This window comes from Leuciscus leuciscus, assembly GCF_965113295.1.
Source record: "Leuciscus leuciscus genome assembly, chromosome: 6".
Taxonomy (NCBI): Eukaryota; Metazoa; Chordata; class Actinopteri; order Cypriniformes; family Leuciscidae; genus Leuciscus; species Leuciscus leuciscus.
The window spans coordinates 29,905,122-29,920,646 of record NC_138730.1 but is presented as its reverse complement, the minus strand read 5'-3'; the positions used below and the strand labels follow the sequence as shown (position 1 = coordinate 29,920,646).

The window sequence follows — 15,525 nt, the reverse complement described above, 5'->3', positions numbered from 1 at the left end:
TTTTGCTTGCTATTTTGCAGGCTTGCGTGTCGCGTGAAAAATAGGCGTCGGTTCTGTTTCTAGCATGCACGCGTTTTCCGCGCGGCTCGAGGCGCGCCTGAGACGCACGTGTCACGCAAGCAGTGTGCAAGCTCTAACCTGTTAACAGGGAGCCAAAATAAAAACGGACACGCCACGCAGCCAGTGTGTCGCCGGCCTCAACCTCCGCAGACAGTTTTTAATGTTTATAAGACAATAACTACTCAAGATTTTGCTTTAGTATAATTTTCGGGACAATTAGGGCCAGATTCGGGATTCGGGACAATAGTTTCGATTTCGGGACTGTCCCGAATTTTTCTGGTCACCCTAGTTCCCACGGGTTTGTAATCTGTAGGATCAGGGGGGGCCGGCTTTGCCGACAGGCGACACAGGCGGTCGCCTGGGGCGCCATCTGCTGGACGGGGTGCAAAATTGCAGAATAAAAAATAAATAAATAATTAAATGTATGTATCGTATTATGAAAGCTGCGCACACGCTGTACACTTTTACTGTGCACTGTCCACACACTGCTTGTATTTGTCCATTTCTTTTACTAGATTATATTACAATCCTAAAAAACGACTGAGTCACTCTGACAGGCAGCTGTCAAACTCACGTGCGTTGCTCAGCAACCGGGAGTGGCGCGAAAACATCGGCTGACAGCTGGTTTTAGCGCTTTAAATTAGGGGTGTGCGATATGACGATTTTTGATCGTGGACTGTAGTAGTTTCTTTTAATAACCTTTTATAACGTGCATCGTGGCGAGTGGAAGGATGACAACAGGTAAGTTGTTTGCATTTAATCACAGCAGCTGCGCTGACAACAAGCTCCAACAACCACAACACATATATCAATCCCTCCGCCTCTGAGCGGGCACTATTTAACCTTAGTATATGTGCGCGGCACTATATACTACATCCTCCTTTCTTATAACAAACAAAATCAAAAGTTTATCTTTAGCAGATAAGATGTAAAATGCAGCTTAGCTGAAACAATATTTCAATGTGTATCAATCAGGGATACATTCAACTTAAACTGAACATGTCATTGCAGATCTACTGTTTCCCTTTTTTTTCTTTTTTTTTTTTTATAAACACAACATCAGCCCAATATTGTATGCACTTATTGGCTTAACACATAGGGTGTTTCTCAAAACCAAGAATGCAAAGAACGGACTTGTGTTCTTGGGGAGAACGCTCTTGCTAGTTGTTCTTGGAAGAATGAACTCACAAGGTGACGAGCACACAGAACGCCGCTGACAGTTTGAGACGATGTGTTCTTGCTGGTATTGCGCAATAACACCCCCGCACAGACGCCGTCTGCAGTGCCCAAACATAACGAGAATTATTGACGGTAACAGCCATGCTTTATCGCCCAAGCCTACCCCTCAGCTCAAGGGATTACTCTACAACTGTACACTATGTAATGTATATTCATAACAATAAAGCTACCTACGCTGAAGATTCTCACTTCCGAAAACGTTTGAGCGCATTTTCGAAAAATGCCAATATTTGAAATCTACACAGTTGATTTCTCGCATCAAATGTTCTCAGAAGTGAATTTAGCGATGAAATTGTAGAAAAACGACTTGCTGTATTGACCTCTCGTTCCTCGAATGCCGAAATGAATGCTGGGATATTTCTGCCGTCAAGTTCACACAAGTTACCAACCAATGCATCCTCGGTAAAATGGGCGTGTCAAGAACACTTCCGGGATTTTTAACCGTTCTTGCCAAAATGCAAACTTGTGTATTGGGACGGTACTTGGGCAGCGACTGATGACGTTTCACAAGTCCACAAGAACGCAAGTACAGACAAGAACGCATATTGAGAAACGGCCATAGTCTCTGAATCTAACTGGAGGCCTAATAACTCGGCCGCTTCTGGTTTGACCCATTTGTGGAGGAGGAGAAGGCTCCATACATGCAGTCTCATCAGCACCGGTAGGAGCATCTGGGGTGCTGTCTTGCTCATCATCGAGACAGTCCGGTTCAGTATACACCTGAATGTTACTGGGTGTCTTCCTCAGGTGTCTCCTGTTGCGCCTGTACTGCTGTCCAGATGATGTCACTATGTCATAGGACCGTGGTTCAGCGCATTTCGCCTTGACAACAGCAGGACGCCATCCTCGTTCAGTTTGCATGTGAACAGTCCCACCAAGCGGCAGCACCGGAAGTTTCTTTGTGCCTCTGTTGTAATAAGCACGCTGTCTTCGCTGGAGGTCCTGAAGAGTAGAATGTGCATTAGTTGGTACTGCAGGTTGCAGCACTGTGCTTGAGCTGGGTAAAGTGCTTCTCAGGACCCTGCCCATAAGCAGTTGTGCTGGAGAATAGCCCATACCTGTGACGGGTGTGTTCCTGAGAGTTAGAAGTGCCAGAAATGGGTCAGTGTTGGTTTGTTTGGCCTTCTTTAACAGGTACTTAACAGTCTTCACTGTTCTCTCGGCCAGGCCATTTGACTGCGCATAGCCTGGGCTGGAGTGAGTGAGCTTAATTCCCCATGCTGTGGCAAACTTTCTCATTTCTTGGCTTGCAAAAGGTCGCACACAATCTCTTTAGGTATTCCCACTCTGGCAAATACCGATTTAATCTTGTTAATGACTGTGTGTGCTGTCTTGTCTCTTATGTTTAGTACTTCCGGGTATTTGGAGAAATAATCTACAACCAGAAGAAATGACTGACCACTGATTTCAAATATGTCAGCTCCTACTTTCAGCCAAGGAAGCTCTGGGATTTCATGAGAGATCATCGGCTCCCTCTGGTGGCGAGGTTGGAACTGCTGGCAAGTTGCACATTCCTCAACCATTTTTTCAATGTCTCTTGTCATACCTGGCCAATACCAGTGTACTCTGGCCAGAGCTTTGGTGCGCTGCATGCCTTGGTGTGCCACATGCAGCCTCTGTAACATGTCTGACCTCATTTTACTTGGTAGAATAATTCTGTCTCCTGCAAACATTATTCCTTCTCTTATTGACACAGAGTGCCTAATAGGCCAGTAATGTATCACCTTTTTGTCGACTTGTTTTCTGTGATGTGGCCAGCCCTGCCTGTGAATGTCCAGCAACGTTTGCAATATGACGTCGTTTTGTGTCTCAAACTTTAACTGTACCAGGGTCTCTGGGCTTAGGGCCTCTGTTGGCTCAAGAGCATAGATCACTTTTTCGTCAAAAATGTCACATTGACTCTGTTGCTCATGTGTAGTTGCTCGTGAGAGTGTGTCTGCGATCAGTAACTCTTTACCTGGCGTGTAGATTACATTCAGGTCGTAGCGTTGCAGCTGAAGTAGCATCCGCTGTAGTCTGGACGGAGCTGTTCCCAGTGGCTTTCTCAGGATCGTTTCCAAAGGTTTGTGATCCGACTGCACATTAACCTTGACTCCATAGGCGTACTGGTGAAAGCGCTTCACTGAAAACACGATAGCCAGAAGCTCCTTCTCTATCTGTGCATAGTTTTTCTCTGTGTCAGTTAGAGCTCTGGATGCATAGGCGATGGGATGTCCATCTTGCATTAGACATGCGCCTAAACCGTCCTTGGATGCATCTGCTTGTATCACGACAGCTTTCTTTGGGTCAAAGAATTTGAGAACAGGGGCTGTTACAAGCGCATTTTTTAGACTCTTTACAGCTTCCTCATGTTCGTGTTGCCATTGCCAAGCACTGTCCTTTCTCAGCAGCTGTCTCAGTGGCGCTGTGGCTGTGGCTTCTCCAGGTATGTACTGTGAGAGATACTTGATCATCCCAAGCATTCGTTGCAGAGCCGGTCTGTCTGTGGGTGATGGCATGTCAACTATTGCCTTAACTTTTGCATCGTCTACTTTAACACCCTCTGAGGTCACAACATGACCCATGTATTTAACACTGTTCACCTTGTATTGGATCTTCTCTTTGTTGAATTTGACGTTAGCCTCCTTTGCTCTAGTCATCACTTTTTGCAGTATTTCGTCGTGTTCCTTTTCTGTGGATGCAGCGATAATCATGTCATCAGCAATTATGTGAACACCCGTGATGTCCCCAAATGTCTCGCAGTTGCGTTGCTGAAAAACTTCACTCGCCGACTTGATTCCAAATGGTAGGCGCTTAAACCTATAGCGCCCCCATGGCGTGTTGAAAGTGCACAGTAGCGACGACTCCTTGTCCAGCTTTATTTGCCAATAGCCGTCTTTCTCATCCAGCACTGTGAAGATTTTCTTACCAGCTAGTTTACATAACACCTCATCTGCTGTGGGAATAGAGTAATGCTGTCTCAAAATAGCTTTATTTAAGTCAGTAGGGTCTAGGCAAACCCTCAGCTTCTTCTTGTCTTTCTTTTCTGTGACTACAAGGCTATTGACCCATGTCGTTGGCTCAGTCACTTGTTCAACAACGTCTGCTTTTAGCAGGTCATCAAGCGTGTCTCTCAGTCTGTCCATAACTGCCAGTGGTATTTTCCTGCAGCCATGTATGACAGGAGTGACTGTAGGGTCAATGTGGATGTGATGTTCACCTGAGAACTCACCAAGTCCTTCAAAGACACTCGCATGTTGTTTTTGCAGCTCCTCTTTTGTAGTTGGGAACTTGACTTCGAGCGTGTCAATGTCCATCCTCTTTATCAGACCTAACGCTTCACATGCATCCTTGCCTAGGATAGCTGTGTCTGAGTGGTTTGACACATAGAACAGCAGGTTGGATTTGGTTTTGGCATTGGAGCACTCCAGTGAGATTGTCCCTTCTGGTTTCAGCTTAACACCACCGTACGCCACCAACACAGTCTTTGTCGGTTTTAGTTGCAAGTTTATTCCTTTTTCACGCCTGGCTTTTCTCTTCAGTGTTTTGTACACAGCCTGCGGTAGTACATTTGTTTCTGCTCCTGTGTCTAGCTTAAACTTAACAGACATGTCTCCAGCATCTATGTCTGCATACCATGAATTGTCTCTTTTAGTGCTTATTTGGTCAATATTCACTGTCCCAATGAAAAGTGTGTCTATTTCTGAGCTCAAATCATGCATTTTCATCTTATGTGTTGCTTTTGTAGTCTCACACATCTTTGCGTAATGATTGAGCTTACCACACTTTCGGCACGAGACTCCAAATGCTGGGCAAAGCCTTGGTTGATGTGACTTTCCACATTTCCTGCACACTTGATCCTTTATTTTCCTGCTGTCACTCTGGACTTGTAGTTTTCGTCCCTGTTTCCATTGTTGGTTGTCTTTACCTTTGGTCTTGTTCACTGCATGTATTGCTCTCTCTTGTGTTGTAGTACTCATTGCTTGTATTTGTGCTTTGGCAGTCTCCGCTGCTCTGCAAATGTCGATCGCCCTCTCCAGCGTGAGATCTGACTCTCTTAACAGCCTTTCCTTGAGCCGTGGATCATTCAAACTGAACACAATCTTGTCTCTGATCATGTCATTTTCTGATGCACCAAATTCACAGTCTTTGCTTTTCTGTCTCAACTCAGTCACATATTTCTCAATGGTGACTGACTCTGACATGGGATGAGCCCAAAACTGATGTCTTTCAAACACTGTGTTTTTCTTTGGCTGGCAATATGCTTTAAATGCATATAAAATATCATCCACTGTTAGCTCTGCTTCATCTGCTTGTACAACGTCTAGTGTGTTGTATACCTCGAGAGCATCTTCTCCGAGTGCATGCAGTAAGATAGCTACCTGTACTTTAGCTTCCTTTCCGTCAGCACCACTTGCAGTCATGTATATTTGAAAGCGTTGTTCCCATCTTCTCCAGTTTTCACTTATATTGCCTGTTAGCACCAGCGGGGACGGTAGTTTGAACTGTTCCATCTCTTCCCCGCTCTCGAGCGTAGCTGCCTGCTCGCTGACGCTAGCTTAGCCCTTAGTAAAAGTCCGTGTCTAACTTGGGCAAAATAAAAAAAAATTTTTTTTTTTTTTTATCGGCGCACTGGACCAGCTTCTGACACCATGTAGTAGTTTATTTTAATAACCTTTTATAACGTGCATCGTGGCGAGTGGAAGGATGACAACAGGTAAGTTGTTTGCATTTAATCACAGCAGCTGCGCTGACAACAAGCTCCAACAACCACAACACATATATCAATCCCTCCGCCTCTGAGCGGGCACTATTTAACCTTAGTATATGTGCGCGGCACTATATACTACAGTGGACGATTAAAATGTCTCCACGATCTGCTTTTGAAGAAATATCGTAGAATCGTGCATTATATCTGTTCTGGCGCCTCTGTCCCAACATACTGAACAACGCGACGTAGTTCACAAAAGTTCATATTTGCATGTGCTTTAATGCCTTGTCGGTTAAACATTTAATTCGCGTGCTGATGCGCTGTTCTAACGTGTGCGTTTCTCAGCACGTACATGTAAAGGCCCTTTCACACTGGACGCGATTTTGACGCACGAATCATTCGCGCGATGGTTTTATTTTTCGATCAGCTGTTTGTGTAATGAGTGCTTCCACACCGAACGCGAATGCGCAGCGGCGAAAAAACGACTTTTATTTTATTCGCTTCGATGTCGATTTTTTTTTTTTTACTTTTGCGGCGACAGAATGCTTCAGCCAATCACATACTACAAGGACAACGATTTGAAAGACAATGTGTGGCGTAGCATTGCCAACCAACTCGGTTATCTTGACTGTGAGTTTGTTGTGTGATAGTTTTAGTCATATAGTCCTGTGCTGTGTAGGCTAGCAGGCCAAACTACATTTGGGATACAAAGCTAACACTATTATCGTCAAAGATAGAGACAGAGACCGTGTTTACTTTGAACACGTAAGTTAACAAAATGTAGTGACACTATTTAGGGCTGCTTTTAGTATACTATACATTCTTTGTGTGATATCTACAGTTTCTAGTCGAATGATTTTTAACTTACTTACTTCGTGTGTAACATGTAATGTGTAGTTACATTACAAAACGCACTGTGTTTAGTTGAAGACGCAAAAAACAAAAAACTGTGCACATAAACATACTCCCCTTCAGACTCTCTGTTCTGTAAGATTGGCTGCACCCAAAACCTTCTTTTCTGTCTTTTAAATAAAATGAAAAGCTCGTCTTCACTGGATGCTATGACTATGACTGGATGATGATGATGATGAAGTGTCCATGTTTTCTCAGCTGTCGGCGCGATTCGCGCGAAAGTTTGGGAATGTTGAAGCTCTCTGAACGTCACAGACGTCGCAAATTCGCGTCGCGGCTGATGTGAATGGTTTTGATGCGAACTATTCGCACACGAACTATTCGCTTTTTCGTTTCGCTTTTTCGTTACGCATCCGGTGTGAAAGGGCCTTAAAGCTCACATGCACTAAAAGCCTGTCTACCAGCGCCTGGATACTGGACTAAGTTATCTTTCGAGTCTTATTGTGCTAATACTGTCAAATACACACAAGGTTTACATAAACAAAGTCGGTTATGTCTAAAGTGAAAGCAAACTTGAGAAAATCTGCTTGTCCTCTGCGTGTATATTTGACGCGTCGCGCGCAGCTCTTAAAGAGACAGTAGTAATAGTAAACACGCTGCTGCTTGTCCTTAAAGGGATAGTTCACCCAAAAATAAAAATTATCTCATCATTTACGCACTGTAATGTTGTTCCAAACCTGTTTTCATTTCCTTCTAATAGTTTCTAATATTTTTCTAATATTAATATTTTGAAGAATGTGGCTATCAAAACAGTATAGCTGGTCCCCATTGACTTCCATAGGAGAAAAATATACTATGGTAGTCACTGGGGTATATCAACTGTTTGGTTACCCACATTCTTCCAAATAACTTTTATTTTCAACAGAAGAAAGAAACTTATTCGAGTTTAAAACAACTTGAGAGAGTAAATTATGATAATTTGAATTTATGATAATTTGAATAAAACAACAAAATGCAAAGAGAAAATCACTCACTGCTCTTGACTGATAACTTTAATAGTAGCTTTAATAAGTATCAATGTATAATTTCACTCTCGCCTTAGGCACCAAATAACCTAGAGCCGGCCCTGTGTAGGATACTCACGGATTTGTGGCTCACTCTCATTTTAGAAGAACACGTTGTTAACGAATCTTATTGTATATTGTTTTATTGTGTAATAAGTGTAATAGGCCTACATCAAATTGTCTTAACTGCGTCTGCATGTTTAAAGTGATTCTCAATTGTAGCGGGTATGGGTGGAATATACGATTTAATATGAATGACGTGCATCAAAATCTTTTGTTTATTTGTGATAATCTTAGCACTTTATTATTATTTTCTAACCTGTAGGCTATTATGACTGATATTTGACGAATTGCTTTGTTCCTTTTTTGTACGTTTTGGACAAAAGCGTCTTCTAAATATGTAGCCTAAAATGTAATAATAATAATAATTATTATTATTATTATTATTTGAGTTATAAATGAACTATAAACGAGTTCACCTAGTCATACAGTAATATGTTTGTCATCAAATAATTTATCAATGCTTTATTATTATAGGCTATAACCTAACCTTTTACAGTTTTGGATAAAATAGGCATACATTTTTTGCATAATTTTTGCTTGAAAATAAAACATTCATAAATTATTTTATGATAAACATAATACTGTCTTAAGTGAACTCATTTATAGTTATTAACTCAAATAATAATAATAATAATAATTATTGTTAAAATTATTATTACATTTTAGGCTACTGACAGCACTCCATATTTACAAAAAAAATTAGCTCAATGTTAAAATTGACCGGAGTTCTCCTTTAAGCATGCAGACGCAGTTAAGACAATTTGATGTATTCCCCTTAATATTCAATAAAACAATATACAATAAGATTCATTAACAACGTGTTCTTCTAAAATGAGAGTGAGCCACAAATCCGTGAGTACAGATTACAAACCCGTGCGAACGGATTGTGAAAGTGTGGGCACGGTTTATGAATTTGTGGGTACAGATTGCAAAAACTGAAGGCACGGTTTACAAATCTGAGAGCGCAGATTAGAAACTCGTGGGTACGGTTTATTAATCCGTGGGCACGATTTGTTAAACCGAGGGAACAGTTTGAGAATTTATGAGTACGGTTTATAAACTGAGCGGACGGATTGCAAAACCGTCGCCACGGATTTTTATTTATTTTTTCTCCCACAGGTGACTTCCCGGGCTCCGTACTACTCGGTTTATGGGTTCGATATTTCCTTTGCACACGTGGGCGGCGCTGAAACGCCCCTTTAATTTGATTGGTCAAAACGCTCCGCCTTCAGTAAGCTACCAGCTTTTCTTTCGAGATGGTCCTCACTGCAGAACATGAAATCCACGGGGAGGAGTCGGATCTAGATGAGATCCACCTTACATATACCTAAACCTACCCATCTCCACCCCCTGATTCCTGAACCTACCCCTAAACCTACCCATCTCCACCCCTTAATCCCTAAACCCACCCCTAAACCTACCAATCTCCACCCCTTATATCTGGATCCAACTCTGCCCCCCGGATCTCGTGTACTGCATTGAGGTGCTACTGGTTCTTTCTGTCAGGCAGAATAATGGCGCTTTTCCACTACACAGTAGCAGCTCGCCTTGGCTCGCCTCGGCTCTGTTTGGTTTTCCACTGTGTAAAAGTTGTACCTTTACTTTTTTCGTACCACCTCCGGCGAGGTTCTAATAGCGCTTTTCCATTACCAGTACCAGCTCAACTCGACTGGGATGGTGCTCGATGCAGAGCCAAATGGGAGGAGCTCACTTTTAAAGCTGCTTTGGACAAAAGCGTCTGCTATGATTATGTAAATTACTAGACTTAAAAGGCAATGTGAAAGCTTAGTGCACCCCTATTTATTTTTTGTCCACCGCATTTACGTGTGTGTTATTTGTGAATTAATCTAAATCATCTGATTAATTTATGAAATAAAAAATAATAAGACTAGGTACCTAATCTGCCCTTTTTGTAAAAGTAAAAGCATACTCCAACAGGCTAGTTGTAATTATTATTATTTTTAATTATATGTAGTTATTTATAAGTTATTAATTATATTTAGTTATTTTAAATGAATTAAACTAAAGAAATAAGAAATTAAAATTTATCAAATAAAAATGTATATTTACTGTACCAAACACCACTTTCAATACACAATAGTCACCATACTTTATTAAACAACACTTTATTGGAGGACAAAGCATAAAGTTGATAAAGTAGCATAAAGAAAAATGAGATTCAAGATAAATAAAAATGTGTCTTAAAAAATACGTTAACATCATATGAATCCATTCACAGCTGCTGAAGCCACAAAACGAGTGCCAGAGAATCATATTCAGTCACCTACAGAAAACAGATTTGATATTGTGTTGGAAAATAATGATTCATTATCACAGCTAAACTGGTTTCTTGCTCTTCCCTGTACGTCTCTATCATGTTCGTGTTCTTCTTCCTCGTCTAAACTGCTGGTCTGAAAGTAAAACAAAAAACACAAACCATTCAAATGAAGTTGTTTAATGGACAGTCGGGTCAGCTTATGTTCTGCTTTATTTAAAGCAGTGATGGTTTACTCTGGCGGATTAGAAACTCGTGGGTACGGTTTATTAATCCGTGGGCACGATTTGTTAAACCTCAGCGTCCACTGTCCTGCAGATTTAGCTCCAACCTCAAACCCTCCTGCCTATTGTCTATAAGTAAACCTGAAGACTTTGGTTCAAATTTTCAGATGTGCTCGATTAGGGTTGGAGGTTGACTCTCAACCTCAAAAAGTAGAATGCAAAGGGCCAGAGTTGCCTGTTCCTTACATAAATTTACAAAGCAGCAGTCAGTACATTATATAATATACACATTGAAGTATTATATATATATATATATATATATATATATATATATATATTTAATATTGCAGCACATAATATAAGCTAAGTACTGAACAAAAACAGTTATATCAACAGCAACCTATTTTAAAAGATTTTTAAGAAAGGCATGGTCTCTTTTGAGCCTTTGCCAGTGATGCTTGATTTCTTTCCAGACAACATACTCTTCTGTCAATTGTTTCAAGAGCTTCACTTGGTCAAAAACCAAGTGATAACCTGTACAATGTAAAATTGTCAACATCAAATTATGTACTACATATTACAGCATTGTTTCAATACAAGACATACCAATGGACTCGAGCACCTTTCTGTCTTCTTTGGGCACCAGATGTTCCTTCCTCACCCGAAACAAAGGACTTATTCGATTAGCTTGCGTTGATATAAGGACTGGTCTTCCTTCTCTGCTGTAAAACAAGAAAGTCTCGACTTACTCTATGTGCAATAACTATTGTTCTTGAAACATAAATGAAGACAGTTATAAATAAGTTAATTTACCATACGATTCAGGAGAGAACATTTGATGAGTAAATACTGATTGCAATATTCTAGAAACTTTACCTGGGAAGGGCTGATCCCGGCAAGATTCGCCACGACTCACTAGTAGCTCTTGTAATGGTTGGCTCTTAAAAGAGCTGTTGAGTTTGATATTGGTAGAGCTTTAAAAAAAGGACTAAGTAATCCTGCAAAACAGAAAGGAAGGTAATTTTAATACATTACTTGCAAATAGTCAGTTAATAACTGTAGGATATGTTTTCTGTAAAGAGTGTTGCATAATTAAATGTTAAAAGCATTTTTATGTTATAAGTTCACTGATATGTGGGCATTTCTATGAATAAAAGTATGTCTTTAATAGCAAGCAATAATCATATGAAAATGATTTACATGCAAACGGGACAGTTATCAGCAGTGTAACTGATCTGATTATGACAAAATAATCGAGTATCTGATGTCATGTCTGAGTTACTCACAGCTGTCTGCCCCATGTCCCCGTCCACCATCATTATGGGAGATTTTAACATCCATGTGGACTCTAGCAGTTGCCCTTTTGCTGCTGAGTTCCTGTCTCTCCTGGACTGTTTCAATGTGTCACAGCATGTGCAGGGTCCCACACATGTCAAAGGGCATACCTTGGACCTGGTGTGTACCTTTGGCTTAACCCCTGTTCACCTCGAGTGCCTTGACCTCGCTGTGTCGGACCACCATGCCGTCCAGTTCTCTGTACCGATGCCACAACCTAAGCACCGTGCTAAACGAACAATCACATTCAGGAACATCAGGCGCGTGTCCATACCCACGCTGTCAAACATGCTTGCAACACACCTTGCCTCGCATCCTACCTGCCATACTGCAGATGGCCTTGTGGAGCACTACAATACCGCCCTCTCTCTGAGCCTGGATGCAGTAGCCCCTCTGAAGACCCGGTCCATCTCCTTCACCCAGCCAGCTCCTTGGTTCACCCCTGAGCTCCGCCTCATGAAAGCGGCTGGGCGGCGGCTTGAAAGACTGCACAAAAAATCTGGCCTTGTTGTCCATCACGAGATCTTCAAAGACCATGTCAGGGACTACAAAAAAGCTCTCTCTCAGGCAAAAACATCATACTACTCCACTCTCATCAATAATCAACAGAACCATCCCAAGCGTCTCTTCTCAACGATTAACCGTCTTCTCCGCCCCCCAGATGCCCCCCAACCCTCTGATGCTGCTGAACTCTGCTCAGAATTCAGCAGGTTTTTTCAGGAAAAGGTGGACACCATTTATCAGCAGCTTCACCAGACAGGAATTCCGTCCATTCCTGCCCATCAACCGCTGGACTTAAACTCAACTGCCTCAGTCCACCCACCACAGTGCTCTCTCTCCTCCTTTGCCACCCTGGAACACAACCAAGTCATGGACCTGGTGTCTAAAGCTAAGTCCACCTTCTGCAAGCTGGACCCCATGCCTACTACCTTGGTAAAGGCATGTTTGCCTACTCTGTGCCCTGCCATGGCTAGTATCATCACCAGCTCGCTGGTACTAGGGGTGGTCCCCACCAGCTTCAAAACTGCTGTGGTGATCCCCACACTGAAAAAGCCTGGCTTGGACCCGGATGATCCCAGCAACCACCGCCCTATATCCAACCTTCCCTTCCTCAGTAAAATTCTGGAAAGAGCTGTGGCGGTTCAGCTACAGCAACACATGTCCCACCATGAGCTTTGTGAACCCTTCCAATCTGGCTTCAGACCCCACCATAGCACCGAGACCGCCCTCATCAAAATCATGAATGACCTCCTTACAGCTGCCGATAATGGCCTCATCAGTCTCCTCATCCTCCTGGACCTCTCTGCGGCTTTTGATACTGTCTCCCACGCCATCCTCCTCAACTGCCTTCATGAATACTTAGGACTCACTGACTCTGCTCTTTCCTGGTTTCAGTCTTACCTCTCCGGTAGGAAACAATACATCACCATCAAAGACTCAAACTCAACCCCTGCTCCAGTCAATCATGGTGTGCCCCAGGGATCGGTACTTGGCCCCCTTCTGTTCACTATTTACATGCTCCCCCTTGGTCAAATCATTCGTCACCATGGACTCAGTTTCCACTGCTATGCTGACGATACACAGCTCTACATAAGCACCAAACCCTCGGCTCAGCTTCCTCCCATATCCCTTGTCGACTGCCTGCATAAAATAAAAACTTGGATGACTGCCAACCTACTCAAACTTAATAATAAGAAGACGGAGCTCTTGGTGGTGGCCCCCCCATCACTGGCTAAGAAGGTTGGTGATCTTTTCCTGGTTGTGGATGGCTATACCATCAGGCCATCCCCAGAGGTACGCAACCTTGGTGTCATCCTGGACCCCATACTCTCACTCCAGGCCCATATCAAAACCACCACCAAGTCGGCGTTCTTTCACCTCAAAAACATCTCCAGACTCCGGCCATCACTCTCTGACTCTGTGACTGAAACACTCATCCATGCCTTCATCACATCCCGCTTGGACTACTGCAATGGTGTACTGTATGGACTGCCCAGTAAGACCCTGGATAGACTGCAGTATGTCCAAAACTCAGCTGCCAGGGTCCTGACACGATCGAAGCCATGGCAGCACATCACCCCCACACTCAAGAAGCTTCACTGGCTCCCTGTCAAATCCCGCATTTCATACAAAATTCTGCTCCTAACCTACAAATCACTCCATGGACTTGCACCCCAGTACCTCGCAGATCTCCTCCACCGTTGCTCACAGCCAAGGTCCCTGCGATCCTCTGACAAGGACCAGCTTGCCACTCCTCGCACCAGGCTACGGACCTTTGGTGATAGAGCATTCTGTGTTTCTGCCCCCACCCTCTGGAACAAACTACCTCTCCACATACGTCATGCCCCCACACTGTTGTCCTTCAAAAAGCACCTCAAGGCATACTTGTTCACAGAGGCCTTTGGTCTCTAACTTCCCCCAGTTCCCACCCCTTGTAAAGCGGCCTTGGGTTTCTTGAAAGGCGCTATAAAAGTCAAAGTTATTATTATTATTATTATTATGTGACAAGTCAGATAAGCTTTTCCACTCTTGCAAACAGAGGTAGGTTATGAGGTGTGGAGAGACATCATGTATCACTGGAACATAAACGGACGGGGACCAATTTGCAATTAATATAAACTTTCTGACAGTGTGTGTGACATCCGACAACTTTCCAAGAAGTGGCGCAACTGATTTACAAATACCGCGATAAATATGTACAGGAATTGAGGCAGTAGCCAATGACAGCACTAGGAGTAAAAGCTGCAGGATTATGTACGAGTATCATACGAATTTGACAACTTGTTAAATCTTGTGAATCATTAAGACTTTCAGACTATGTTTGTACTGATTGGGATATGGGTTTTGTGAGAAAAGTTTTAAGAAACAACAAATGCTTGATAAAATGTTTGATTTAGGGTTAAAACCAACACACACATACCATTGTGAATATTTGCCTTTGCAGCTGTCCGTCTCCTCCGTTTACTTCTCCTCATACAATAATGGGCTGACTGAGTCCGAAAGGTCCTTTTGGTCTTTTCAGCTGAAAAAAGAGAAAAGAAAATATCATTATGTATAATATATAGGATTATTTAAAGGAAAAAGTACTGATTTACCTTACAAATATTGGATGTTACATTATAAAGCATTAAAAGCATTGCAAGTGTTGTGGTTAATATGCATTTACAACACATATCACTTTAAAACTATCAATACTGAGGTAAAAGCATGGTCAGTTTTGTGATTACTATCCTTTGCTACACCAATTACAGTAAAACTAAGGTTACTGTGGTAAAAGTGTTGTGGTTACTGTGCATTTACAATAAGTATCACATTAAAACTACCAATAGTGTGGTAAAAGCGTGGTAAGTTTTGTGATTAGTCTTTTTACTATCACAGTAAAACTAATGTTACTGTGGTAAAAGCATGGTAAGTGTTGTTTTTACTGTGCTTCTACTACAAATAAAACTTTGTAACTACAGTAATTGTACTATTTTTAATCTGATATGAATATCTAGGCCTATAGCACGTCACGTGACAGACAGTGTTTAATCACCCTATTTTGAATTAGAAAGCAATGAAACGCAAAGTCTCCGTGGAGATGGCAGATATAATGGCAGATTAAAGGAGAACTCTGTAACTCTAGCGAACTCTAGTCACTTCTTCGCTGATTTTCCCTTTTGTTGTCGCATGTTTTCCCCACGAGCTCCCCCTACAGCTGTGGGGGGGGCGTATATTTCACAA

At 42.3% G+C, this 15,525-nt stretch overlaps 1 protein-coding gene and 1 long non-coding RNA gene across 22 annotated transcripts in view; one reads left to right on the top strand and one right to left on the bottom strand.

Annotated features, from left to right (window-relative positions):
• puf60a (poly-U binding splicing factor a) overlaps window positions 1-15,525 on the top strand; it is a 43,445-nt gene that overhangs the window by 19,039 nt on the left and 8,881 nt on the right. The window lies entirely within an intron of this gene.
• Window positions 10,836-15,135, bottom strand: LOC309500897. 2 transcript variants are annotated; one of them, XR_014206720.1, is made up of 3 exons: window positions 14,723-15,135; window positions 11,344-11,465; window positions 10,836-11,189 (listed from the first exon to the last, which is right to left on the bottom strand). It is a non-coding gene; the product is annotated as an uncharacterized lncRNA (long non-coding RNA). The 2 variants fall into 2 exon arrangements; XR_014206721.1 differs by having other exon boundaries at window positions 10,836-11,186.